Source organism: Kogia breviceps, chromosome 3 (assembly GCF_026419965.1).
Source record: "Kogia breviceps isolate mKogBre1 chromosome 3, mKogBre1 haplotype 1, whole genome shotgun sequence".
NCBI classification, from domain to species: domain Eukaryota; kingdom Metazoa; phylum Chordata; class Mammalia; order Artiodactyla; family Physeteridae; genus Kogia; species Kogia breviceps.
In genome coordinates this window covers 150,285,307-150,310,363 of record NC_081312.1, presented here as the reverse complement: position 1 = coordinate 150,310,363, position 25,057 = coordinate 150,285,307, and the positions used below count along the sequence as shown (strand labels likewise).

Here is a 25,057-nt window from a genome sequence, read left to right as displayed (position 1 = left end):
ATCTTTACTATGAGTCTTCCAATACATATGTGAACATGGTAATGTCTCTTCATTTATTCAGATCTTTGATTTTTTTGGTTAAAAAGAAAACTTGTTTTGTAGTTTTCAACATACAAGTCCTATACGTGTTTTGCTAGCTTTATACCTAAAGTCTTTTTTTTTGTTTTTGAGCAATTGCACATGGTATTGTATTTTTAACTTCAGTTTCCAAGTATTCATTGCTAGCATATAGAAAAGCAATCCATTTTTTCATGTTGATCTTGTATCCTGCAACCTCACTAAATTCATGTGTTAGTTCTATGAGAGTTTTGGGGGGTTTTTGTTTTTCTTGTAGATTCCTTGGGATTTTCTAGGTAACCCATAAAGGCATCTGCAAATAGAGGCAGTTTTACAACTTCCTTTCCAACCTATATGTCCTTTATTTCCTTTTCTAGCCTAATTGAGCTGGCTTAGTAAAAGTGATGAAAGCAGACATACTGGCTTTGTTTTTGATCTTAGGAGGAAAGCATTCAACCTTTTACCATTAAGTTTGTTGTTAGCTGTTTTGTAGATGTTCTCTGCCAAGTTGAGAAATTTTCCCTTTATTTTTAGTTTTATGGGAGTTTTTATCAGAAATGGGTGTTAAATTTTGTCAAATTCTTCTGCTTCTATTGATATGGTCATGAGACTTTTGTATGTATACATGTTAGATTACATTGAATGATTTTTCTTTTTTTAAATTTTATTTGGCCATGCCATGCGGCATGCAGGATCCTAGTTCCCTGACCAGGGATCAAATCCCTGTCCCCTGCATTGGAAGTGCAGAGCCTTAACCACTGGACCACCAGGGAAGTCCCTTGACTGATTTTTTAATATCGAACCAGCCTTGGGCATCAGGAATAAATCCCACTTGGTCATAGTATATAATTATCTTTGTGTATGGATGAATTCTCCTTGTTAATATTTTGTGAAGGTTTTTTCATCTATATTCACAAAGAATCCTGGTCTATAGCTTTATTTTCTTACATTATCTTTGTCTGGCTTTGGTATCATGGAACACTGGCCTCATAAAATGAGTTGGGCAGTTGTTATACAACAATGTGAATACAGTTAACACTACTGAACTGTACATTTAAAAAGGATTAGGAGGATAAATTTTATATTCTGTATTTTTATCACAACTAAATATTACAAAATGAGTTTGGGAAGTTTATTAATTACAAATTCTACTTCTTTAATAGTTGTTGGGCTATTCAAATGATATATTTTATGTTGGGTGAGTTATAGTAGTTTTTGTTTTCCAAGAAATTGGTCCATTTTGTCTAACTTATCAAATTTATGTGAGTAGAGTTGCTTGCAGTACTCTCTTATTATCTTTTTGACGTCTGCAGTGTTTGTAGTGATAGCTTCTGTTTCATTCTTTTTTTTTAAGCAGTTCATTTTATTTTTTTATTATTATTTAAAAATGTATTTATTTATTTTTGGCTGCATTGGGTCTTCATTGCTGCACGCATGCTTCCTCTAGTTGAGGCAAGTGGGGGCTACTCTTCGTTGCGGTGCGCAGGCTTCTCATTGCGGTGGCTTCTCTTGTTGCGGAGCATGGGCTCTAGTCTCGCAGGCTTCAGTAGTTGTGGCTGAAGGGCTCAGTAGTTGTGGCTCAAGGGCTCTAGAGCACAGGCTCAGTAGTTGTGGTGCTTAGCTGCTCCACGGCACATGGGATCTTCCCAGACCAGGGCTCGAACCCGTATCCCCTGAATCGGCAGGCGGATTCTTAACCACTGCGCCACCAGGGAAGCCCTCTTTCCTCGTCTTTTGACTAGAGAGAGCAGGCTTTGTTGTTGTTTTGCTGTTTTTTGCCTGCCTCCATTGACATATTAGGTTGCCAGCTTCTCCAGTATCCAGTTAGATATAAAAGGCAAAAAGGAAGCCCAGGGTACTCACTGCTATATCATTTCTTGGGTCTCAAGAGAGCCCTAGCCAGTCTGCCTCTTCTCTCAAACTCTCAGAGTCTTCTTATGTTTGTTTATGTGGAATGTCCAGGGTATATTTAGCTTTTACTAGTGGGAAGACTAGGAATAAATATGTCTACTCCATTTTGTCTGGAACCAGAAGTCGGGAGTCATTGTTTTTATTAAAATATCACACTGCACTATAATTCAAGCTATCTCTTTAGGAGTTTGTTTCACATTATAAACTATGAGGGCAAGAACTGTGTTTTATTCATCTTTGCATCCCTAGTGTCTAGCAGAGTAGCAATAAATTATTTTTTTAATTGAATTGTAGTGTGTTATCAAGCATTTTTGTATTTCTGGAAGGGTGTTAGGAATTTGGGCAGATACAGATATATTACCACCAGAGGGCAGTAGCAGCAACACTTCACTAAGGGCTCTGAAGCATACACACCCTGCTCCAGAATGAAACCTTTCCCCAGAACTACTTCCTCTTAGTTTGTGTGAGAAAAGCTGAAGTCTGGGAACTTAACGATGGGCCTCTCAGGGGGGGAAAAAAAGGACTTGACAAGGCTGTACTGGGAGCACATGGGTCCCTCTCTTCCCAATAAAGGGATGGGAAGTCACATATTTGTAGCATCTAGAGGGACAGTCATGCTTCTGGGCACTCCCCACAATAATTCACAGGCATTATTTCCTCCAGAGGGCCTTTCACAAATAGTAGGAGGGATCTCTGAAGCTCTTACACTGCTTCCTCCAAGAGATGCAAGGGCACCCTTCTCCCTGTGATGGAATGAACAGGAGAGGGAAGCTCCTTGGGCAATGAACCCAGGTCATCCCCACACCCAGCAAGCCTCTGAGCTCTGAATGTGTTCCTCAACTTTCTTTAAAGGCTTGATAATCCATTCTGCTTTCAAGAGCTGTATGATCTTGGACCAGGGCCAGTGCAAAGTGAAAAATGTGGGACCCCCTTGTTAAAAAAAAATTAAAAATTTCAAAACAGCAACAGCAGAGCATTAAACCAAGCATAGGGCTCTTCTAAGCATGAGGGCCTGTGTGACTGTGCAAGTCACCTGTCCCTGAAGCCAGCTCTGTCTAGAGCAATAATAGAAATAATAATAGCTTCCCTCTTTGGGGCACCTACTTTGCACTAAATTCTCCCTGTCACTTTAAATATTTTATTGCTTTTAACCTTTCTGAGATTGTTTTTATTTCCCCCTGTGTGTTTTTATCTCTACAATGGGGAGGTTGGACTAGACCAGTAGTTCTTAACCCTGGTTACACATTAGAAGCACCTGGGGACTTTTAAACAATACCCAAAGCTGGTCCCACCTCCACAGATTCTAACTGAACTGGATTGAGTCTCAAGATGGGAATTTTTACTGGCAGTGACATGAAGAATAGGTGTCCTTGGTGGGTCTGGGTAAAGGGTGGGTCTTCGGGGACATTGTTTCTCCTCTACAGCAGCCATTTACCCAGCCATCGGTTCCGCCCAGGGTGTCACTACTCCAGTGTTAGCTGGTGGCCTCTGGAGGAAGCCATCCATTGGTGACAGTATTTCTGGGCACAAAGAGAAGACGGTAGCTTCCGCACCTCTTCTGGGAACTGCCAGCTTGCCTAGCTTCCCTGATAGAACCAAAGCAATGTGCATAAAACTGTTATAGAGAAGAAAGCAGAGAGGAAAATGATGTGTATTGCACACTTTCTGAGTGTCTGGCATTACACAAAGAACATTCATATTTAACCTTCCAAAAACCCTTCTGGGTATTTTCTAGAATCCCCATTTTTACAGCTCAGAATGCTTAAGGATGTTGCTGGACATCACACAGATGATTGAGTGGTCCCTGTACTTACTGGAGGGGCAGTGCTGCAGTTCAGCATGGTGGAGGGTGGAGTGGGGTGCAGAAGTGTAGGTATAAGGCTGAGTGGTGCTTGCCTCACCTCTGCCCCATCATCTCTCTTGACCCCTGCTAGCCTGAGGCCTGGGACCCCTACCGTCTCGCTCCAACCCCATCTCCACTCCCACCCAGCAGTAGTACCTAGGCAACCCATGTCTGAGGGCCAGTACAATCTCAGAGCCCTGTGGGACTGGCCCTCCCTTTTCTGGCAAAGAGAGCCAAGCCGTGGATGAAGCCAGTGAGGCATGTCCCAGGCCTGCCTTATCAGGACTGCACGGAGCCCAGAAACAGCTCACCTTGGGTCCTATGGAAATGGTCTGGAACACTGGGTCCATTCACTTTTGTGAGAACCCAAGGACAAAAGGAAGGTCCCCTGGGGAGGTAGCCCAGGCTCCTCACAGAAGCCTGTCAAGAGATGGGACTAAAGCAGATGGGGGGCTCTGGAGCCACTGAGCAAGGCTGAAACTCCTTCTAAGACTAAACTCCTTCTCTGAAGCCAGTTACGCTGCAAAGATCCTGAGTCTGCACACAGACTGGGGCAATTCTCACCCTGATGACCAACTGTCAGCCTCAGGCTCTGCCCAAGGAGGGATAGTTTCACTTTTGAGGAAGGAGCTCAAATTCCCCTCCCTACTCTTGGAGGGTCTTGGATGGCATCCTGCCCATCCTTCCCTGGCTCAGGGAAGCCATGGGGTCTGGGGTGGAATGTTGGGAATTAATGCAGACCCCAGACAATTTAGGGGGTGGGCAGGACTGCAGCCTCTCTAATGGAGCCATGGCCAGAGCAGAGGGGAGGGCTGGAGCTGACCTGGAGGGCCCCTCTCCATAGGAATCTACCCATCCTTCCACTTAGGCCAGTAGACCTGCAGTTTCACAGCCCTAAGCTGGGCTAAGCCAGTGAGGCCTGGACTAGCTAATAGAAGCCATAAGGTAAGATTTTTATCACACCATTCATCTTGGGGCTGCCAAGTGGTTTGGGTGTGGAGGACTGGGGAACCTGCTTTTAATTCATTCTTTTTCTTTCTTTTTTTTTTTTTTGGCCCACGCGGCATGTGGGATCTTACTTCCCTGACCAGGGATGGAACCCATGCCCCCTGCATTGGAAGCACGAAGTCTTAACCACTGGACCACCAGGGAATTCCCTAATTCGTTCTTTTTTTAAAAAAAACAAATTTATTTATTTATTTATTTATTTTTTGCTGCTTTGGGTCTTTGTTGCTGCTTGCGGGCTTTCTTTAGTTGCAATGAGTGGGGGCTACTCTTCGTTGCAGTGCACAGGTTTCTCATTGCAGTGGCTTCTCTTGTTGCGGAGCATGGGCTCTAGGCGTGCGGGCTTCAGTAGTTGTGGCACGAGTGCTCTAGAGTGCAGGCTCAGTAGTTGTGGTGCACGGCTTAGTTGCTTCGCAGCATGTGGGATCTTCCCAGACCAGGGATTGAACCTGTGTCCTCTGCGTGGGCAGGCAGATTCTTAACCACTGGACCACCAGGGAAGTCCTAAAATGGTAAATTTTATGTTATGTGTATTTTACTACAGTTTAAAAAAAGAAAAAAGGAGATTTAACGGTGGTTAGTTTAGAAAGCACAGCAGACCAGAAAGCACATCATCAGATAGTCTCATCTGAGGCTGAAAAGAGGTTTCCAGAAGCACCTGCAGGCTTCTGGGGAAGGCATGGTCTTCCCCTTAAGGCTCAAAAAGGCTCATTTCTAACCCCCTCAAAATCTGCTGAGGGGGTTAGAAATGAATTCTTAAAAGCCTGTCAGATGTGCCTCCCTTCTCACCCTTTCTGGCTGTCCTTAGGTCCATGAGATGGGATTGTCTCTCTCCTCTCCAGTAATATTTGGGGGTGCATGTGAGGACCGAGCCAGTAAGTCAGCCCCTGGCATTTTTGCACCCTGCTTTAGGACTGCTGAACCATTTTGCAGAATCTTAGCTGGTGTGAGTGTGTGAAGTTTGCAGTGGAGAACGCAGACTGCATCCAGGCTGAAAGAGCCAGCTAACGATGCAGCAGAAGGTATACTCTCCAGGCAGAGGTCCCATATGCCCCCGGTAGGGGTCTGTGGCAGTGTCTAGGAGCACAGGAGGCCTCAGGAGAGAAGGGACTTACCTGTCTGGAGTGTATTTTTACTTAAAAGTTCACAAGAGTGGATCTTATAAAACAGATATAACATCACTTTGGCAGCTCATATAATAAAACTGGAATGACACAAAAGATTAACCTGGTCCTTGTACAAGGATGACATGCAAATTTGTGAAGCATTACGTATTTTTTTAGCAGTCGATAATTGAAAAGTGAAATTGGAAAAGCAAGCCAATTAACAGCAAAACAACAACAAAAACAGAAAATACTTAAGGATAAATTTAACAAAAGATGTGCAAGACTTACATGCTGAAAACCACAGGCCACTGGGGCACCATCCTGCCCCCTGGCCTGCTAGCTTTGACTACCAGGTTGGGTGACTGCTCAGTTGACCTGAGAGCAAGGGCACCAGCCTGTGTTGTTTTTGCCAGAACTGGCAGGAGTGGAGTAGGGTACGGCTGGCTGGGAAGGGCTAGATAATCAAAAGGCTCTCAAAGACAAAGACAAAGATGACTTGACTCTTTCAGCTAAGAGCCTATGACATCCTGCCCTGGTCACCCCATCCTGCCCCTCCCCACCCTGTGATTAGTGTGGTAACTATGAGTGGTGAGGATGATAGTGAATACTGTGAGAATCAGAGTTGATGAGTAGATGTGTAACATCCCTGCAGGTACCTACAAGGCTGGTGTTCTCTTGTCTAAGCATCTCTGACCTTAAAGGCATGGTCCTGGGTCAGCCCAGTTCTTGTTTGCTTACCTAGTATGGCTACTCTTTGAGTATCCTTGTGTGTTTATCCTGATTTCATTTCTTAAATATTATTTATTAAAAAGTGATACTCACAGGCTTCCCTGGTGGCGCAGTGGTTAAGAATCTGCCTGCCAATGCAGGGGACGTGGGTTCGAGCCCTGGTCTGGGAAGATCCCACATGCCGCGGAGCAACTAAGCCCGTGCGCCACAACTACTGAGCCTCCGCTCTAGAGCCCGCGAGCCACAACTACTGACCCCGTGTGCCACAACTACTGAAGCCCACGCACCTAGAGCCCATGCTCCACAACAAGAAAAGCCACCACAATGAGAAGCCTGCGCACCACAACAAAGAGTAGCCCCCGCTCACTGCTACGAGAGAAAGAAAGCCTGCACGCAACAACGAAGACCCAACGCGGATGAAAATAAATAAATAAAATTAATTAATTTAAAATAAAAAAGTGATGCTCGGGACTTCCCTGGTGGCACAGTGGTTAAGAATCCACCTGCCAATGCTGGGCACATGGGTTCGAGCCCTGGTCAGAGAAGATCCCACATGCCTCAGAGCAACTAAGGCCGTGTGCTCTAGAGCCTGCAAGCCACAACTAGTGAGCCAGCATGTCACAACTACTGAAGCCTGCGTGCCTAGAACCCGTGCTCTGCAACAAGAGAAGCTACCTCAATGAGAAGTCTGAGCACCACAACGAAGAGTAGCCCCTGCTCGCCACAACTAGAGAAAGCACGCGTGCAGCAATGAAGACCCAATTCAGCCCCAAATAAATAAATAAACAAATTTTAAAAATTAAACTTTAAAAAAAGTGATACTCACTTATCATAGAAAATGTAGATAAACAAATTGAATAAACTGAAATAATCACCCAGAGACAAGCTCTTGGAAGCCTGTGATGTGGTTCCTGACAATGCCTTGTGGTAGGAATCAATAGTTCCCATTTCAGGATAACTGAATAGTCCCAGCTGATTATGAAAGTTTTTATTTACAGAAGAATGCCAGCTAATAAATGTCAAAGAAATTATAGCATCAGAAAAACACCCTTTTGCAATCCCTAATGAAACAATTGATTCAGGCAAGGAAGGTCAATGGATGCTAAAATCATTAGGTAAATGCTTTCTTGGGGGAAATGATCAGTCTAAAGAAGCAAATGTAAAGTTACAACGGGAGGGATCATATTAACCTAGTCCTTCATCTAGCATCACCACTAGTAGGACATCATCCCATGCTTTCTGGGTTGATGAATTAGGCAGAGTCAGCAACACCTGGATATATTCTTGCCAAATTTAATCAAGACTTTAACTTCCAGTTTTCAGAAAATGCAGGGAATAAAGGAACAATTGAAGTGACATCACAAGGAAACAACACATATCTAGACAGGACGGTCAACAAGACACTGGTGTGGCTTCTTCAAATCACTGTCAGTAGAAACACACAAAAATAACAGAACAGACCAGTTTTTCTTCTAGATTAAAGATACTTAAGACAAGTAACAACCAAATCCAATTCTTGGTCCTCTATTGGATTGTGGTTTGAACAACCCATCTAAAGAAGTCATCTTGGGGGAGTAAAAGAAATTTGAGTAAAGACAAGGTATTTGTTCATTTTCTTAAGTATTATTGCAGCTATTCAGGAAAACATCTATGTTTTAAAGAGACACCTATTGAAGTATTTAAGGATGAAAATATTTTATTAGCTTTTTTGATTTTGTTACTTTAAAATACTTAAGCAGAAAAAAAAATAGATGAAACAAATATGACAAAACATCAAAAGCATTAAATCTGAGTGATGAGTGAATTTGGATGTGGATGATTATTATACCATCACTCTTTTTCTGTATATTTGACATTTTTCACAATAAAAAAATTTTAATAATCAAGTGTTTAATCAAACATTTAAAAAATCTGGAGATTTCATGTAAAGAAATCCAAATTTGTGGTTTCTCTGGAAACTTCACAGTATCTGGGCCCAGGGTCCATATTTCCAGATGGAAACATCGGACCCTGAGCAGTGGCTGTTCTTTAGGTTCCTCTCCTGTCCCAAGTTACCCTTCCTCTGCTCACTTCACCCACTTATTTACCTGCCTGGCACTTGAAGTCATTTGAGTTTGCCTAAAAAGGCCCAAACAAAAGCAACAATTAAACCAATGCTTCTGGGATACATAGGGAATGAAGGCCCCTGATGAGGAGGAGGAGGGTCCACCCTTATGCTATAGACTCCCGGGGCAGAGTAAGAACTTGAGGGCGTGTAGGGTGGGTTTACACCCACGCAGCTGGTCACGACCCAAAGGTCTCTGTCAAGGTAGTATGGTTGGTTCTGAGGGAGTCTTAGTCATGTGATTTTTAAGTTGTTGATTATATGTTAACATCGGTCATTCCTCTTGACGCCCCCAACCAATCTTCTTTAGGATGTCCTCAACCTTTTTACTCTGCGCCTCTGGTAAAGTAGAAACCCGAAATGCACTTTCCCAGCTTCCTTTGCAGTTAGGGCCCAGACATGTGACCTGATGTCCACCAATCAGATGCAACCTCAGAGCCTGGATTTGGGAATTGAGCCCCACCCAGTTTGGCAAGGGTGGAGGCGGACGGAAGTGCCTGGCTTCCAGAGGTAGCAGTAGCGGAGTGTGAGCCCAGCGTCGGTCTTGCCAGGGGTCACACCTGTTCCACACTCAGGGCAGCAGTGGTATCTCTTTACAGCAGCTCTGCCTTGTCACAGCTGCCAAGCCTGGCTTCATGCCCTCATAGAGACTCTTAGAAGTACCTTAAGCCTTTTCTACTTAAGCTCGCCAGAGTGGGTTCTATCGTTTGCAACCAAGAATCCAGAGTGATTTGCCACTTTATCTCTTTTAGGCCTGTGACTGAAGAGGAAGGAGATAACGTTGCCTGGGATGAATTCAGAGCCCTTTTCACCCAAGCCCTCCACTTCCCCAAACCCTGGGTCATTTTGGGAGTCACCCCCCGCAATGAGATGTGAAGCCCCAGGGTGCTGGGGAGGCATCAGCAAGAGAGGTGCTGAGTGAAGGAGTCACTGTGTGTTGCTGAAGTCTCCAAAAAGAGCATTGTCCTGTCTACCTTGGCAATTAACTTCATGTTTCTTGCCTTGAAAGAGTTAGTCTCACTAATCAGATCAGAGAAATGAGAGCTAAACTTGTCAAGCCAGCCTAGTAGATTTTCCTCTGGGCCAGTTTGACATTTAAGGATCTCCTATGATGAATACTTCTTTCGGATGATCCCAGAGCTCAATGGACGGTATCATCTTGATCCCTTGATCACACTATGATCCTGTGATCCCCATAATCCCCAGAGGCCAAGTTCAGTGGATATGGGGGAAAAGAGAGAGAGAAGAAAAAGAAAAGAAAACCACAGCCATAAATTCAGAATATTGAGAAAGAGTATGTAGAATTATTCAGATCAATTAATCAAATCATTTATAGCAGCCATGTTTAAAAAATGCTCTCTGACTCAGCTCTCCCGAAACCACTGTGGGAATGAAACCCACACACATCCTGGGCCCCAGCCATCCACCCACGCGTACCCTCATAGCACACAATGAGTGAAAGGCGGAGATTTTCACCACCTGCTGACGTCACTGCATTTTCAGCTCACCCAGACCAACCTCTTTGGTAACCACCTGGGTCTGCCCAAACTTCCTGCCTTACTCTGGGACTGGAAGCAGGAACTTAACTCCCAGACACACGTGGAGGCAATCTACCACTCAGCCATACCGAAACTCAGGAGGAGTCACTGGATGACTTGGGCTGCAGATAAGAATAATGTAATAGTAGCCAACAGTTAGTGCTTACTCTGTGCCAAACACTGTCCTAAGAACCACATATATATTAACATTTCATTTTCATAACTCCATGATGTAAGCACCATTATAATCTCCATTTAAATGAGGCACGGGGACTTCCCTGGTGGTCCAGTGGGTAAGACTCTGTGCTCCCAGTGCAGGCGACCCGGGTTCATTCCCTGGTCAGGGAACTAGATCCCACATGCATGCTACAACTAAGAGTTCGCATGCTGCAACTAAGAAGTCTGCATGCCACAACTAAAAGATCCCACCTGCCGCAACTAAAGATCCCACATGCCACAATGAAGATCCCGTGTGCCGCAACTAAGACCCAGCATGGTCTAAATAAATAAATAAATAAATAAATAAATATTAAAAGAAATAAATAGGGGCTTCCCTTGTGGTGCAGTGCTTAAGAATCCGCCTGCCAAGGCAGGGGACATGGGTTCAAGCGCTGGTCTGGGAAGATCCCACATGCTGCAGAGCAGCTAAGCCCCTGTGCCACAACTACTGAGCCTGTGCTCTAGAGCCTGCAAGCCACAACTACTGAGCTCGTGTGCCACAACTACTGAAGCCCACATGCCTAGAGCCTGTGCTCCGCAACAAGAGAAGCCACTGCAATGAGAAACCTGCACACCACAATGAAGAGTAGCCCCTGCTCGCCTCAACTAGAGAAAGACCGCACGCAGCAACGAAGACCCAACACAGCCAAAAATAATAATAATAATAAATAAATAAAATTTTAAAATATTTAAATAAATAAATAAATGAGGCACAGAGAGGTTAAGTGACTTGCCCAAAGTCATATCATCTCCTTCACATACTCTCTACTATTTACTCATAAGGGTAAGAAGCAGAGTGGGAATTGCGTTTGTAGAATTATACCCTAATTTCTGGGAGGGCTTTTTACTCTGAGAATGTCTGAGGATGAGGCCGTTTCTCTAGGCTTTCTATGGACATAAGGGGTCTCTTCTTATGATCCTCAAGGGTTTTCAGTGGCTCTCTGTGTGTTCAGTTCCCTGGACAAGCACACATGAGGAGCCAGAGGAGCCTGACGTCTTGGTAAGACTGCATAGCTCTCCTCTGACCACATGTGCAGCCTCACTTAACCTCTTTGAGTCCAAACCACTGCGCCACCAGGGAAGCCCCAGAGTCCCATTTTTAATCTGCCTTTACAGCTACCTTTTCCTTCTTTCTTGAAAAAAGTTATGATTGTAGTTATAATGATAAAATATTTTATACATACAAAATATTATTAAAATTGAACTATTTAAAGAAAAATTATAGAATGAAATTCTATATACTAATCACCCAGCTAAAAAGTAACATATGGGGCTTCCCTGGTGGCGCAGAGGTTGAGAATCCGCCTGCCGATGCAGGGGACACGGGTTCGTGCCCCGGTCTGGGAAGATCCCACATGCTGTGGAGCGGCTGGGCCCGTGAGCCATGGCCGCTGAGCCTGTGTGTCCGGAGCCTGTGCTCTGCAACGGGAGAGGCCACAACAGTGAGAGGCCCGCGTACCACACAAAAAATAAATAAATTAAGTAAATAAATAAATAAATAATAACATATGACCAATGTCTTAGATGCCACTGTGTGTCCCGCCTTGATTCCACACCTCCTCCTCCTCATTATCCTGATTCTGGTTTATCTATTCCCCTGATGTTTTGTATGTTTGAACCACTTATACATGTTCCTAAACAATACAGTATTTAGTTGTGCCTGCCTCTGAACTTAACCTCCTTTCTTTGTTTTCTTTTGATTTTTAAATATTTTTTCCTTCCATTGTTCCCACCGTCCTACCTTTTTGCAACTTACATTCATTATGTCTGTTCTTTTGATGATTACCTTAGCTTCTTCTTTCTTCTTTTCACTGTGGTGAAATATACATAACGATAAATTTACATTTAACATTTTAACCATTTTTAAGTATAAAATTCAGTGGTGTTAAGTGCACTCAAGTTGCTGTGCAACCATCACCACCATCTATCTTCAGAACTTCATTTTCCCAAAGTGAAACTCTGTACCCATTAAATAATAATGGATACATTATTAGCTCCATTTTCCTCTCTCCCAGCCCCTGGAAACGACTATTCTATTTCCTGTTTGTAGCATTTTCTTTTATTTTTAAAATATTTATTTATTTATTTTATTGCACCATGTCTTAGTTGCAGCAGGTAGTCTCCTTTGTTGTGGCTCCAGGACTCCTTAGTTGAGGCTTGCTGGCTATTTAGTTGAGGCAAGTGGGCTCCTTAGTTGCAGCACACAGGCTCCTTAGTTGTGGAATATGAACTCTTAGTTGCGGCTTGCATGTGGGATGTAGTTCCTTGACCAGGGATTGCACCCAGGCCCTCTGCATTGGGAGCACAGAGTCTTATCCACTCTGCCACCAGGGAGGTCCCTGTAGTGTTTTCTTTAACATGCATACCTAACATAGTGAAGTCTAAAGTTCAATCAGTATCTGTGCATTCTTTCCAAATACATAAGGAACTTAGAATTCTTTCATTCCAATCACACTCTCTTAATTTATTTGATATCCTCATCCAGCACTGTAGCCTGTTTCCCTTGTCACACACAAAAAAATTTCACAGTATTTAATATTTTTATACAGACAATATGTGCTTAGTTTTATACACATTTGTTAACATCTTTGCTCACCATTTCTTTTTTTAATTTTTTTTTTTTTTTTTTTTTTTTTTTTGCAGTACGCAGGCCTCTCACTGTTGTGGCCTCTCCCGTTGTGGAGCACAGGCTCCGGACACACAGGCTCAGTGGCCATGGCTCACGGGCCTAGCCGCTCCGCGGCATGTGGGATCTTCCTGGACTGGGGCACGAACCCGTGTCCGCTGCATGGGCAGGCGGACTCTCAACCAGTGCGCCACCAGGGAAGCCCCTCTTTTAAAAATTTTATTTCAGTTCTTATATCCAGGATATCTGAAGTACATTCTTTAAGTTTTCTTTAGTGAATTTTTTTTGGCAGCACACTTTGTTTTTATTTGTTTGAAATGGTTTTATTTCACCTTTCTTCTTGAAAGAGAGTTTTACTAGGTATAGAATTATTGTAGGTCAACAGTTATTTTCTGTTAGCAAATTAAAGCTATTATTCCACCCGCTTTTGGTTCCCTTTGTTGCCATCAAGAAATTGGCCATAGTCTAATTGCTATTTATTTGTGGGTGATCTGTGCTTTCTCTCCAGCTGCTTTTTAGACTCTCTTGCTCTCACTCTCACTCTGTGTGTGTGTGTGCATGCACACATGCACATGCGCATGTAATAGTCTTGCAGTGATGTACCTGAGTTTGGGTTTCTTTTTATTCATTTGCCTAGGATTCATTGAGCTTCCTTGATCTGAGAATTAGTATGTTTCAACAATTCTAGAAAAATTTCAGCCACCATTTCTGCATATTTTTCTCTTCCCTACTCCCTCAATTATCTCCTTCTGGAACTCTGAATTTACATATTTAAGACTTCTAAATTGTCTTTCTGACCTGATTTTTGGTATTTCCTTCAGCTCTATCTTCTAGTTCACTAATCCTCTCTTCTACTATATCTAATCTCCTATTTGAAACAGAGGTTGGCAAACTATAGCCTGTATGCCAAATCTGGCACATGGCCCATCTTTGTATGGCCCTCAAGTTAAGAATTTTTTTTTAATGTTTTAATGTGTTGTAGAGAAAACCAAATAATATGTGACAGAGACCTAATTGGCCCACAAAGCCTAAAATACTTATTATCTTGCACTTTGAAGAAAAAGTTTGCTAACCCCTGATTTAAACCATTTACTGTTGAAAAAATTTGCTTTGAATTATGGAAAATTTCAAACATTAAATATAGAGGAAAGAATTGTATAATAACTACCTATATTCTTGGGACCTAAATTCAATCATTTTAACATCTTGTCATACTTGTTTCATTTATATGTGTTTGTTGAACTATCTTAAAATAAATAACAGACATCATGATACTTCAATATTAAATACTTCAGCATGTATCTCTTTTTTAAAAAGGCATTCTCCTAAATAACTCAATATCATTATCACACCCACAAAAAATAACAATAATCCCTTAACCCTGGCTAATACCCAGTGCATTAAAATTTCTCCAATTGACTCTAAAATACTTTTTATAGCTATGTTTTCAAACCAGGATCCAGTCAAGAAACACACAATGCATTTGGTTATTTTATCTCTTATCTTTAATCTAGGATTGTTCCTTCCCTCCCTCACCTCACTTTTTCTTTTTACATTGATTTTTGATGAAACCAAAGAATGATCTTGTAGTATGTTCCACATTCTGGATTTGTCTATTTCTTCATGGTCATCCATTGAATATTTGTCTTTGATCTCTCACCTGGGGCAGCCATCAAAGTACAAGCTCACAGTCTCCAGTGTCCAGCAGAAAGCCTCAGAGTACCAGCTGGTCTTGGGTCTCCTTTACCCCCAGTTTGTTTTGTTTTTCAGTATGCAGGTCTCTCACTGTTGTGGCCTCTCCCGTTGCAGAGCACAGGCTCCGGACGCACAGGCTCAGCAGCCATGGCTCACAGGCCTAGCTGCTCCGTGGCATGTGGGATCTTCCCAGACCGGGGCATGAACCCGTGTCCCCTGCATCAGCAGGCAGACTCTCAACCACTGCACCACCAGGGAAGCCCTACACCCAGTTTTGAGGTCTGTGCATTACTATTTTTTGTGTCAGTTCAGTGAAACATTTTAAAAGATATTTTGGGGACTTCCCTGGCAGTCCGGTGGTTAAGATTCCATGCTTCCACTGCAGGGGGCATGGGTTTGATCCCTGGTTGGGGAACTAAGATCCTTCATACTGCATGGCACAGCCCAAAGATTAAAAAATAATAAATAAAAGATATTTTGTTGAATATTTTATTCAGTATTCAGTTTTTTCATTTTCTCACTGGGAGAATGATTCAGGTATCTAACCTACCACACTCACGGTTTCCAATGACTTGCAGGCACAGGGGGCTTGGCTAAACTGTAAGAGCCAGGGCTTTGTTTCTTCATTTCACCTGGCCACTCTACAAGGCTGCAGACTCAGCCATCTCAGCATGTGCAGCAAATTAGTGGGTAATACCTGATTGCTGTGCCGTTTCCTGTCTTCTCAAGGAAAATGTTTGGACTTAGGTTGTGATGTTTGGGGTGGTTCTATTGTTCTGAGCTTGTTTTTATGTGTTTTCATTTGTGAATGTTACAGGTGGCTTTGGCTTGGGTGTGAATTATCATCATCGTCATCATCATCATCATTATCATCATCATTTTGGTTCTGCCCCAGTCCTGCTCTTTTTGGGCAGAGCAACATTCCATAGAAGGGTAGCTGTTCATTTTAATTGGCATCCTTGGCTGATCTGCAGCAGCTGGGCCCCTGTCTTAGTCTGCTTGGGCCATAACAAAATACCACAGACTGGATGGCTTAAACAACAGAAATTTATTTCTCACAGTTCTGGAGCCTGGGAAGACCAAGATCAAAGTGCCAGCCAATTCAGTTCCTGGTGCAGGCTCTCTTCCTGATTTGCAGATGGCCACCTTCTCACTGTGCCCTCACATGGCAGAGAAAGAGAACAAGCTCTCTGATGTTTCCTCTTATGAGGACACTAATCCTATTGGATCAGGGTGCCACCCTTATGACCTCATTTAACCTTAATTACTTCATTACTCTAAATGTAGCCAACTGGGAGTTAGGGCTTCAACATATGAATTTGGAGGGGGTACACAGTTCAGTCCATAGCAGTCTTGCTGACCAGGAGGCCCAGTATGAGCTATAAAGTCAGACAGACTCAAGTTCAAAGCCCAGTTCTGCTACTTACTAACTTTGTAAAATATTTCATCTTTCTCGGAATTCCCTGGTGGTCCAGTGGTTAGGACTTGGTGCTCTCACTGCTGTGGCCTGGGTTCAGTCCCTGGTCGGGGAATTAAAGATCCTGCAAGCCAGGTGGTGGGGCCAAAAAAAAAAAAAAAAATCATCTTTCTGACCCTCAGTTCGCTATTCTGGAAAGTAAAAACAGTAAGTTCCATTTCAGAGGAGTAAGTTCCAATTCCAATGTTGTAATTATTATATTAGAAAATGTATAGAAAGTAGTTAGCACAGTGGTGCCTGACATGGGGCTCAATGTGAAGTTTCCTAGATGATGCCACTCAAAGTGTGGTCCTTGGACCAGCAACACCTGAGATCATGGCAGACATGCAGAATGTCAGGCCCCATCCCATACGTGCCAGATCAGGGTCTGCATCTTAACACCATCCCCAGTGATTTGAATGCACATTGAAGTTTGAGAATTACTGAAGTAAATGGTATGACTTGGCCCAGCTTGGCCATGAGGCATGTTGGGAATGCAGTGTCATAATTCAGCAGGGGACAGAGCCAGGGCCAGGCAGCCCTGAGAATTGAAAGGAAGGGAGGGGAACCTGAAGAATTGGGACTGCTGAGAGCTGACACCAGGCCAAGCTCCCGCCATCCACTTGCACTGCCTAGAGGGGCAACGCCGGGCAAGGTCCCCACTGTGCTGCTCTCCAAGGGGTCTTTTATTTTTGGCCTCGCCATGCAGCATGCAGGATCTTGCTGCCCAGGGATCGAACCCATGCCCCCAGCATTGGGAGAATGGAGTCTTAACCACTAGACCACAAGGGAAGTCCCTCCAAGGGATCTTACTTGTCGGTTGTGTCAGTGGTTACTGGTGACTATAAAAGGCTCATCCTCAGTCAGTTCTTCTCTTGTCTGAACTCTTAGCTGTTGATAGAATCTGCCGTTTTACTCTCATCTCTGGGACTTTGTATCTTTCTTCCCCATCCTTTTTCCCTGACTCATTCCTTCTCCTTCCTGAAAACTCAGCTTGAAGGTCACTTTCCAGGAAGCTGTCTCTGCCCCTCCTTAACTAACTGCTCCCTTCCCAGCCTGTCTTCCCCACACTCATGTATCACATGCTTTAGGGATGCTGTGCACCTGCCTGCCTTTCCCTCTAGTTCCTTGGAAAAGTCTAGAGTGTTGTGAGGTTAGGAGGGCATGCTCAGGATTGAATGCTGACTGTGCCACTTCCCAGCTCTGTGAATTTGAACAAGTCTCTGAATTTCTAGGAGCTTCACTTTCCTCATTGATAAAATGGAGGCACAGATCTTTTGAGAATTAAATAAGGTAAGAGGTGAATGGCATGCAAGACTTTGAGTTACAACACAGGCGTGCAAGAAGCACCACACTTCATTATTTTCATTAAATCAGCTTAAGTCTGACTCCAATAGGCTGGAGGGGAATTCAATTTCAGTTCTTACTGGGGCTTTCCTCCTCTCTCTCTTTCTCTCTGTTCACACATGAAAACTTTCATGATGTATGGAGAATGGGAGAAGGGCCTTAGATCTTGAGTCCCACCCTGGACGTCAGAGATTTGCACACTTGAGTATGTAGGATAGTGGTCGTGGTTAAGGGAGAGTTCAAGAGTCGGTCCAGCCTCCACCCCACAACAGCTGTGTTGCTATGATAAATTCACTTGACCTCTCTGACCCTCAGTTTCTTCATTCTTAAAGTGAGGGTTGTTCTAAGGACTCAAGCCAGTCCATAGAAAGCACTTAGCACAGAGTAAATATAAAGCATGTGGCACCCGGAAATAGTTAATTCAATAAAAGTTTGCCATTATTATTATAATGTACAATGTATTTATTATTGATCTCGTAGTCAGCCATCTTGCTAAATTCTCTTATTATTTCTAACAGCTTGTTTGTAGATTCATCTTTTGGCTTTCCATGCAGACAATCGCATAATTTGCAAGGATAGTTTTATTTCCTCCTCTCCAATCCTTATCCTTCCGTTAGTTTTATGACCTGACTGTGACCTCTGGAATAATGCTAAATAGAAAGGATGATAGAGGGCCTTGTCCTCATCTGGATTTTAAAAAGGATGCTTCCTATTTTCTCCACTAAGAATGATGTTTCCTATAACTTTTCAGTAAATTAAGGTAATCGGTGTATTTACATTCTTTGTTGTCTATTTGCTGACCTTCTCTCTCCAGTGGCCTTTAGACCCTTGACAACAGGGACTGTATGCGCCATGAATCAAGACAATTCCCACAGGGTTTAATTTACTGGTGGCCTGTCATTAACCAAGGCTCTGGGCTTCCTGCCCCATTTGAGGCTGCACTGGAGTCCAGCCTTCAGCCTGCACCACTAGCCCTCTTTCCCATTGCTGGTTGATTACAAGAGTTTTGTGGGAAACCTTTTAAATAGAGAAAACCTCAGTCCACCACCTGTGTTTCTCCTTTCCTCTCACACTACTACCACACTCACAATACTTCTGACACCAGTTGTGTGGGTTTTTTCCCCTAACAAGCAATTCTCTGTGACACCAGCTGGGTGTCCTACAATTTAACTCAATTCTGACACTATCTACCTGGAGAGAGTGTCAGATTCCATAGCTTAAGGGCTCAGTCCCATGAGACTGCCCCCGACTTCAGATGCCAATGGCACATAGTAGGTCCCCAAGTTATGCACAACTTCTGTCCAACTTGTCTACAAATCAAAAGTTCCCATAACCTCCTCCCCCTTGGATCTGATTACCTGCTAGAGCAGCTCACAGAACTCAGGGAAACACTTACGTTTCCCAGTTTATTAAAGGCTATGATAAAGGATGCAGATAAACAGTCAGATGAAGAGATACACAGGGCAAGGCCTGGAAGGGTCCTGAGCATAGGATTTTCTTTGGGTTTTTTGTGTTGTTGTTGTTGTTGTTTTAATTTTTATTGGAGTATAGTTGCTTTACAATGTTGTGTTAATTTCTGCTGTGTAGCAAAGTGAGTCAGCTATATGTATATATATATCCACTCTTTTTTGGACTTCCTTCTCATTTATGTCCCTACAAGGCATTAAGTAGAGTTCCCTGGAGCGCAGGATTTTCCCTCCCTGTGGAGCTGGAGCATGTCAGCCTCCCAGTACATGGATGTGTTTACCAACCTGCAAGCTCTCTAAACCCCACACTACTGGGATTCTATGGAGGTTTCCTCACATGGGCATGATCAATTATTGACTCCCTTTCCAGCCCCTCTCCCCTCTCTAGAGAATGGAGAGCATGGCTGAAAATTCCAAGCTTCTAATCATGGCTGGATCTCTCTGGTGACCAGACCCCATCAAAAGCCCACCCAGAGTCACCTCACTAGAACAAAAGACACTCCTATCACCCAGAAAATTCCAAGGGATTTAGGAGCCCTGTGTCAGGGACAGGTCAAAGACCAAATATTAGAACAAAAGATGCTCCTAATGCTCTTATCACTTTTTTACAAGGGTGTTTTTTGTTTATTTGTTTGTTTTACACTCAGGTTGCCCTGTGTCAGGAGCTGGAACAGAGACCAATGTACCTTTCTTTTTCACATCCAGGATAACCAAAGGGGATCAGGTGCTGGCTAATCTCTTCCTTGGACCCTGGCTCCTAATCTCAAGGCAAACAAGGCCCCAAATCAAATCCATCCCAGAGGAATGACCCAGAGGACAGTTGGCATCTTTCCCAGATTCTTTTTTAAGATCTTTTCCTTTTCCTGGGAGCTCCAACAAGCGGGCTTTCCGGGTGGGGCCTGGTGACCCTCTGTGGAGTCCAGCTTACACTGCAGATAATAAACAACCCCCTTCTCTCCCTCTTTCAACCCTGAGGCCCTTCCCCACTCTGCATTCCTCCCCTCTCTGACTCCCTGTCCATCAAGGCCTGGCCTTGAAGTCTCACAGTTTGCTCTTTACCCTGCATGCCTATCAGCATCTCTCTATAATTGTCAGGGGTCAGGCAGATGCTTCCTCTCCCTAGAAGTGAAGAAGGCTGTCCTCTCAGGCCATTTGGCTGAGCCAGCACCTTGTCACACACAGATGGATCCACTTTAGACCTGCTTGTAGGGGGGACAACCAGGCCTGCTCAGACCTCCAATCCTACACATGATTCCTACTTTTCTGCAACTCTCTGGCTTTCTCACAACTCTATGTATCTGACCTCCCTAATTAGTACATAGGGAGAAATATACTTATCTGTACTTCATAGACAGATATATGCTTAATAAAGAAACTGAACCCCTGCTGGGTTCTGCAGGTTCCACAGTGAGCACCTGACTCCCAGGTAAGAGGTCTGGGGCTTGGAGGACCATAGGTAGAGGCAGGGCCTTGGGGACTTGCACTTTTGCGAGCCGTGCCTTACATTATGTAGAGCATGTTGAAATGCCTCCACATTACACATTAAATATAAATTTGCCCTAAAATCATTTGAAATGATGTGGGGACATTTCTTTCTCTTCTTTCTGCTACAAAAATATATTGTAAAATTTTATTACATTTTTCATAAATAAAATAAAGAATAAGATAATAAAAACCTGTGGTACTCACCACCAGCTTAAGCAATAAAATGTTCCCAGGATAGTTGAAATATCCTGTGTACCTCTCTCTGCTACCCTCCCCTCACTACAGAGGAAACTACCATCCTGAATTTTGAGTGTATTGTTCCCACTGATTTCCTTAAACTTTATATATATTTCTGAAACAGATTGAAAATGTTTGCATTTTCAGCTCTATCAGTGATTTACGAAAATAATTTTTACAATTTTGCATTTGAAGTTACCTGGTTACAAGTTACTTACATTCCGATTGGTTCTGATTCTTAGTCGTCATCCTTTAGATTCTTGTAGAATGAGAAAATCTAGCATATAAATGGATTTCAAATGTTATTAAATGTTTGCGAAGACAGTTAAGGAGGTTAAAATAATAGTGTTTTGCAGACACTTCACAAAGCATTCACTAGTTTTGGTTTTGCACTTTTCCTTTCATATTTTGAGGCCAAACATTTTTTCCCCAGGTGATATAAATGTTTCCATTGATAGGAAAACCTCCTAGGCCTAGCACGTGTCCAGAGTCTCCGAGGGGTACAACAGGCTGGCTGTGCCCACCACAGTGCAAGAGCAGCGGCAAAATTAAGCTGACGCTTTGGAGCACCCACTGAGCCAGGACCCCTGTCCTAAGCCTTTCACATCTGCCTATGCATTCACTTACTCCTATCAGGTAGATGTTACAGCCACCCCACTTTCTATTAGAGGGAATAGGCATCTGACAGGCCTGTGCTAAGTGGAAAGGGGTGGAGCTGGGATTTGAACGCAGGCAGCTGCCACTCTTCCTCCTACTTCCTTCCATTTTCTGAGCCCCGTCTGTACCATACATGAACGTGTATTTTCTCGTCATCCTCTCAAGGACCAGGCATTGTTATCCCCATTTTATGAGGGAACCTGGCTCAGAGACTTGCTCCTGGTCACGCGGTTGAAAGAGGTGGCAGATTTGGGATTTGAATCTGCACCTGCGTGATTCCAAATGCTGTGTGTGATTTTCGGGACACCCCCACGGCTGCCCCCTCCCAACCTTGCCGCTTGGCAGCCAGGCCGAGTTCCCTCCTGCCCACACCTCCTCCCTCAACTCACCCCTTTAGGGGAGGGAAGGATCTGCAGGTGTTAAGGGTGGGTGAAGAGGGGCACCGACCTAGCTCACCCGCACCCAGATTCCAGGCCTCTGTCAGTCCAGGGCCTCTGCAGTAGGGAGGGGGCTATTTATCTGCAAGTCCTGGCACCGTGCCTCTTCCTCCCCTCCCCAGCAGCTCCCCCTCTTCACCCCCCCTTCTCTCCCCACGCGCCTCCTACCCAGGGTGGTGAGTAGGTGGTTTGAAGCAGGCCTCACTGCTTTCTGCTTTCCACGTGATAGTCTCAGCTGGCTGGCTCCCCTCCCCCTGCAGATCTCCTTTATCTTGAGCCATCAGAATCTCTCTGGAGAGCACCCTCCCCTCCCCCAAGGTCACCTCCAGGGGGGTTGGCTCTTGCTCACTGAACAGGCCCCCTTCTGCCTGGAAATGGGGGATGGTTTTAAAGAGCCAGATCCTTCCCTGGAGTCTTCTACTTTCCACCCCAGGGAACAGAGTCAGAGTGAAGGTGGGGTGGGGGAGGGGAGGACCATGGCTTGGAACCAGAAGACTACGGTTTTGCCTCTGGGTCTGTGCCTCATTCGTTGTATGACCTTGGACTAGTCTCATCCTCTTTCTGGGCCTCAGTTTTCCTCAACTACAGAGTGTGGTTGGACCAGATGCTCTCCAAGATCCTTTTCTTCTAGAAGTGTATGACTAAATCTATACCCTGCCCTGCAATGTTTGATATGTGGCAGATATACATACATATAATTTTTTTTTCTTTAACTAGAAATACAAGCAAACCTGTCTCCTGCTATTTTAGGAAGAAGTCTCACTGACTTTTCAGCCCAGAAAGGGAAGAGAAAACCAAGGTGAAACTAATACCTAGGGGAGAGAGGAGGAACTCTCAGGCTGAAGCAGGAAGGGGGAGGGAATTCCAGGGTACAATTTTGGAAGTACACTAGAATCAGAGATGGAGTTTTTTTGTTTTTGTTTTTGTTTTAATATTTATTTATTTATTTGGCTGTGTCAGGTCTTAGTTGCGGCACGTGGGATCTTTATCGTGGCACGCAGGCTTCTCTCTAGTTGTGGCACATGGGCTTAGTTGCCCCAGCATATGGGATCTTAGTTTCCCAACCAGGGATCAAACCCGTGTCCCCTGCAGTGGAAGGCAGATTCTTTTTTATTTTAGGTTCACTAACTTTATTTTTAAAATCATAAAACGTTTCTTACAAAAAAGCATTACATTCTACACACTGTTCTGAATAGATGCCAGGGACATATGGACTATTGTTATTTTTCCTCCCTGTCCCACCCCTCCAGATGTTACAGCGACCACAAAGCAAAGTGTTCACAATAATTAGATGGGGGGACTTTTTTTAAACCACCAACAACGAACAAAAATTAAAATTCACTCACTCTACTGCTGTTTCAAAATTTCAGTGTTAGTTTTTGTGCACCCTCCCCCAACCCCCAACCCTGTTTGTAAGGAACTAAAACATTTCATCTGGTGAACAGCAAAGATTTCGCTACACCTCAAATGCAGAACACCTACGAGGTAGAGGAATGTTGGCTTTTTAAACAAAAGCAGATTTAAAAAAAAAAAAAAAAGGATGCAGGATTCCTTCAGTTCTTCACTAGTCTTAGAAAAATTTTCCAGAATACTGCTTCACACTGTTCTGCAGCAATTACTGTGCATTCTGTATCTGGTCCTGTGTTCCTGTAATGGTATCTGATCTTCGGACCCTTCTAAAGGCTCATCAATTTTGATTGAAGCTCCTGACTCATGACGGATTTGTTTAAACCACTGACCACCTTTGCCAATAATCGATCCAGCCAAATATTTGGGAATAGTTACTTGTGTAGTAATAATAGGTCCGCCAAGACCACCGTATGAGCCACGACCCGGTTCATAAGCCATCTGCGGCTCTGATGGGCTCCATGCATCTATTGCAGAGTCCCAGGTTTCATCAGCACTGAAACCAACCATGCCATGGAAAGACTCCCTGGAGAGGGAGTCTCCAGGTCTCCCTCTTCTGTCATAGGCCATTAGATCTCCTCTTCTAGGTGGTGGTGGAGGAAGAGGAAGATTCCGAGCTCTGCCACCACCCCGGCCCCCTCGTCCAGGAGGAGGTGGAGGAGGTCCTGGACAAGGGCTCCTATCATCACAATCTCTTCTGGATGAAGGCATGGGACGCCCACCCTGACCAGGAGGCATTCTGTCAAAACCACCTCTTCCCCGCATGGGAAATCCCACGAGACGTCCACGGCGGTCATCGACCATCATTGTAAAACCACCATAATCATAGGTTTTATCATAAAAATTGGGATCATAAAGCTGAGCACGTCCCTTGATGGGAGACTCTAATATAAGACCATGGATGATCTTTATGCACTCTACAACCCTATCAGGTTTTCCTCCAATAAGAACGAATCTGTCAGTGGACTGAGGACAACATTCCTGGAAAAGCTTGATTGTTGTCTGAGTGCTCTCTCGAAGTTCTTTGAATTTAGCACCTTTGACGCCAATAATTCCTCCAGCCAGACTCTGATGAGTCAACAGTCTCAACTCGCAGTCAAAGTCGCTTCCTTTATAGTGTTAGTAATTTAAGCATTCCACAGCATCAGATTCGAGCGGGAGCTGACTGGTTGCAGTGGGTGATACCAACTGCAGGCCCTCTTCCAAGGTAGGGATGATTTTCTTCAGAATTTCTCCAATTGTTTCAATATTAGCACTGTTATTCAGTATGCGCTCAGGGCTAGTGCTGTCTGGGACTGAAACACTGGCGTTGTAGTCTGTACGGAGACCCTTAATATTCTTGCCTCCTTTTCCAGTCACTGCCCCAGCATTCTTGCTCTGCAGTAGAATGCGTAATTCAACCATCTCATCAGTGTTTCTAGATCTTTTAAAAGCTTGTTCCTCTTCCTATCTTTAGCAGGGCGTTTATCAAATCCACCATTGGTTTCGGTGTTGGGAAAGGTTTCCTCTGGCTGTTCAGTTTCCATTTTCTTGTATTAAAGGGACACACCGATCAGTTTTTAAATATATCCTTTCAGGGCAGAACTGAAGTGTTCTGGGCGGGACCAACTGACACCCTAGTGCTGCAGTAACCGGTGGCTGGTGGCATCCCAAGTCTGACATAGCTCAGAAAACTCAAGTTCTTAGCAATACAAGGACTTGTCTAAAATCACACCCATGGTGTCACCTAGTT

The 25,057-nt window shown here is 44.0% G+C and overlaps 2 pseudogenes; one reads left to right on the top strand and one right to left on the bottom strand.

The window, feature by feature from the left end:
* Positions 1–5,994: 5,994 nt before the first annotated feature.
* Positions 5,995–6,095, top strand: LOC131753911 (U6 spliceosomal RNA; annotated as a pseudogene).
* A 17,393-nt stretch (positions 6,096–23,488) lies between these two features.
* On the bottom strand, positions 23,489–24,856 carry LOC131752342 (heterogeneous nuclear ribonucleoprotein K pseudogene; annotated as a pseudogene).
* Between the last annotated feature and the right edge of the window lie 201 nt (positions 24,857–25,057).